The sequence below is a fragment of the Acomys minous genome, assembly GCF_964271855.1.
Source record: "Acomys minous genome assembly, chromosome: 3".
Lineage (NCBI taxonomy): Eukaryota > Metazoa > Chordata > Mammalia > Rodentia > Muridae > Acomys > Acomys minous.
Genome location: NC_140485.1, coordinates 73689909 through 73694060, shown reverse-complemented (window position 1 = coordinate 73694060; position 4152 = coordinate 73689909). Strand labels below are relative to the sequence as shown.

At 41.7% G+C, this 4152-nt stretch overlaps 1 pseudogene across 1 annotated transcript; it reads left to right on the top strand.

The window, feature by feature from the left end:
• The first annotated feature begins 596 nt into the window (after positions 1 to 596).
• On the top strand, positions 597 to 3358 carry LOC311593797 (heat shock protein HSP 90-alpha-like; annotated as a pseudogene). The gene is made up of 2 exons: positions 597 to 1336; positions 2403 to 3358. The product of its transcript is annotated as a heat shock protein HSP 90-alpha-like (transcript).
• The last annotated feature ends 794 nt before the right edge of the window (positions 3359 to 4152 follow it).

The following is a 4152-nucleotide window of genomic DNA, read 5'->3' as shown; positions in this document are numbered from 1 at the left end:
TGCTTGGATTAAAAGTGAGTGCCACCACTGCCTGACTCTTTATACAGGAAGTTCTAAAATGTAGTTTGTCAGTCTTTCCTCAGTGGCTTGTGTTTTGTAATCTCTCAAGGGATTCTTCCTAACTATGACTTATAAAGTGTATGTTTTCTTGAAAAAAATATTTCTCATATTTAAGTCTCTAGTTTTATAAATTCTATGTGGAAGAAGTCAGGGGGTGTAATCCTAGCTTTTATGTACAGAGAACAAATTGTTCCCCAAATTTTGAATGGCTGTGTAGATGCATAGTGTTCTAATTTACTTCATTGGTTCTAAGGTAGGTTTGCAGAGCTGGGTGATGGCTCAGCAAATTAAAAGCGATTATTGCTCTAGCAGAGGATATGAGTTCAGTTCCTAGCACCCATGTCAGATGGCTCACAACTGTCCATGGCTCCAGTTCCAGGAGTTCTGACATGGTACACACACACACACACACACACACACACACACACACACATGTATACATAAACACTCATGTACACATTTAGAAAATAAAATAATGAGTTGCTTGCATATCATGGTGCTGCTAATCACATTTCACATGTGGTCATTCAGCAAAGATGTCTGAGGAAACCCAGGCCCAAGATCAACCAATAGAGGAGGAGAAGGAGGAGGTCAAGACTTTTGCTTTACAGGCAGAAGTTGCCTAGTTAATGTCCTTGATCATCAATACTTTCTATTCAAACAAAGAAATCTTTCTGAGAGAGCTCATTTCAAATTCATCAGATGCTCTGGATAAAATCAGATATGAGAGCTTGACAGATCTTAGTAAACTAGACCCTGGGAAGGAGCTGTACACTAATCCTATTCCCAACAAATGAAAGATTGGACCCTTACTATTGTGGATACTGGAATTGGAATGACCAAGTCTGGTACCAAAGCCTTCGTGGAGGCCTTGCAGGCTGGTGCAGATATCTCTGTGATTGGCTAATTTGGTGTTGGTTTTTACTCTGCATATTTGATTTCTGAGAAAGTGACTGTCATCACCAAGCATAACGATGATGAGCAGTTTGCCTGGGAATCCTCAGCTGGCAGGGGTGGGGGTGATCATTCACACAGGTGAACCAATGGGCCATGGAACAGAGATTATCTTACATTTGAAGGAAGACCAAATTAAGTATTTGGTGAAAGGAGATTGTGGAAAAATGCTCTCAGTTTATTGGCTATTCCATTACTCTCTTTGTGGAGAAAGAACTTGATAAGGAAGTCAGTGATGATGAGGCTGAAGAAAAAGAAGATAAAGAGGAAGAGAAAGAAAAAAAAGGAAAAGGAGTCTGAAGACAAGTCTGAAATAGAAAATGTTGGTTCTGATGAAGCAGAAGAAAAGAAAGATGATGACAAGAAAAAGAAGGAGAAGAAGAAGAAGAAGAAGAAGAAGAAAAAGGAGGAGGAGGAAGAGGAGGAGGAGAGAAAGAAGAAGAGGAAGAGGAAGAAGATAAAGGAAAAGGCCATTGATCAAGAAGAACTCAGCAAAACAAAGCCTATTTGGACCAGAAATTCTGATGACATTACTAATGAAGAATAAGGAGAGTTGTACAAGAGCTTAACCAACAACTGAGAAGAACATTTGGCAGTAAAACATTTTTCTGTTGAAGGACAATTGGAATTCCAGGCCCTTCTTTTTGTCCCAAGACATGCTCCTTTAGATCTGTTTGGAAACAGAAAGGAAAAATAACAAAAAACAAAAAAACCAATGTCAAGTTGTACGTACAATGGATAACTGTGAGGAGTTCATCCCTGAGTATCTGAGTTTCATTAGAGCAGCAGTAGATTCTGCAGATCTGCCTCTGCATATTTCCCATGAAGTGTTGCAGCAAGGCAAGATTCTGAAAGTTAATAGAATGAATTTGGTTAAGAAATGCTTAGACATGGGAGAATGGGGAAATAGAAGGAGCCAAAGGGTCCTAGAAACCTACAAGAAGAACATTATGATGGGCAGATCTGGGCCCAGGGGTCCTGCGCAAACTATGGCACAACCAAGGACAATACATGCAGTAATCTTCGAACCCCTATGCAGATCTAGCCAACAGACAGGACATTCTCCACAGTTGAGTGGAGAGTGGGGTCTGACTTTCACCTGAACTCTGGTGCCCCATATTTGACCACGTCCCCTGGATGGGGAGGCCTGGGGGCCCTCAGAGGAAGGATAGCAGGTTACCAAGAAGAGACTTGATACCCTATGAGCATATAAAGGGTGAGGAGGTCCCCCTCAGTCACAGTCATAGGGGAGGGGAGTAAGGGGAAAATGAGAGGGAGGGAAGAATGGGAGGATACAAGGGATGGGATAACAATTGAGATGTAATATGAATAAATTAATAAAATATATTAACAAAAGAAATGCTCAGAACTATTTACTGAACTGGCAGAAGATAAAGAGAATTACAAAAAGTTTTTATGAGCCGTTCTCAAAAAATATAAAGCTTGGCATTCATGAAGACTCTCGAAATTAGAAGAAGCTTTCTGAGCTGTTGTGGCACTACACATCTGCTTCTAGGGATGAGATGGTTTCTCTCCGGGACTACTGCACCAGGATGAAGGAAGACCAGAAGCGCAACTATTTTATCACAGGTGAGACCAAGGACCAGGTCGCTAACTCAGACTTCCTGCACCGTCTCTGAAAGCACGGCTTAGAGGTAATCTGTATGATTGAGCCCATTGATGAATACCGTGCGCAACAGCTGAAGGAATTTGAGGGCAAGACCTTGGGGGTCAGTTACCAAGGAAGGACTGGAACCTCCAGAAGATGAAGGGGAGAAGAAGAAACAGGAAGAGAAAAAAGACAAAGTGTGAAAACCTCTGCAAGACTGTGAAAGATATTTTGGAGAGAAAGGTTGTGTCAAACTGCTTGGTGACATCCCATGCTGTATCGTCACAAGCACAGATGGGTGGACAGGAAACATTGGCGAAAAACTGTGAACGCTCAAGCCCTCAGGGACAACCCAACAATGGGTTGCATGGCAGCTAAGAAACACCTGGAGATAAGCCCTGACCACTCCATTATCGAAAACTCAAGGCGAAAGGCAGAGGCTGACAAGAATGGCAAGTGTGTGAAGGGTCTGGTCATCTTGCTGTATGAAACTGCACTCCTATCTTCTGGCTTCAGTATGACAGGTCCCCAGACACAGGCCAACAGGATCTACAGGATGATCAAGCTTGGTCTGGATATTGATGAGGATGACCCTACCGTGGATGATAGCAGTGCTGCTGTGACTGAAGAGATGTCACCCCGGGAAGGAGATGACGACACATCACGCATGGAAGAAGCAGGCTAAGCTTCACCAGGAGAGCTGTGTGTTTGACACTGACCTTCATTCCTTCTGATAACGTGCCTCCCAGGGTTTTTGTTAACATTTAAAACATCTGTGTGGCATGACAACTAAGAGAAGATAAGATTCCTTTCTACTTGTGATGCTGTAGGTTTGATTCAACGGGTTGGTAGAGCTCTTGCTGTGAGACGTAATGTAACCTACTGTTAACTTTGTGGTGGGCTGGATTCCTTAGTGGACCAAATCATTTGTACTTAGGTGTTCTGAGATACACATGTTTAGAAAAGACAAAACCTAAGATGGATGACTTAAGTTTCGTCTTAGACTATTTTTTCCTCCCCTGTAGTTTTAGTTCTGCATGTACTAGTCTTAGAAGAAAGAACGCAAGTTAAAACAACTTGACCGGAATTCCCCTTGTGGCTTTTTTTCCAAAGTACTGAGAACAAGCCCCAAGCTACTGCCCTGGGTCTTGTAACTCAGCAATGAATGGAGATATACTGCTGCCCAACCACATTCTGCTTTAAAAGGTAAATACAGATTATATATATATTAAAACAACAAAGCATAGGTTCACTTCTGAGCTCTCTGTTCTATTGCAGACACTATGATTTTATTCCTGGAACAAGGCCATATTTTCCCAGTGACTACAGTCGAGAATATCTTTCCTCTTTTTAAAGTCTCTCATGTTTGTTTTCCTTTTTCAGAATTGTCTTAGCTATTGTTAGATTTTTGCTCTGGAACACGTGACCTTTGGAAGGATAACAACGGGCATGAAACCTTCCATTTGCCTTTTAAATGGAATCCGTAAAGAATTTGGAAGTTAATTTCTGAAAAATTGGCATTAACATTA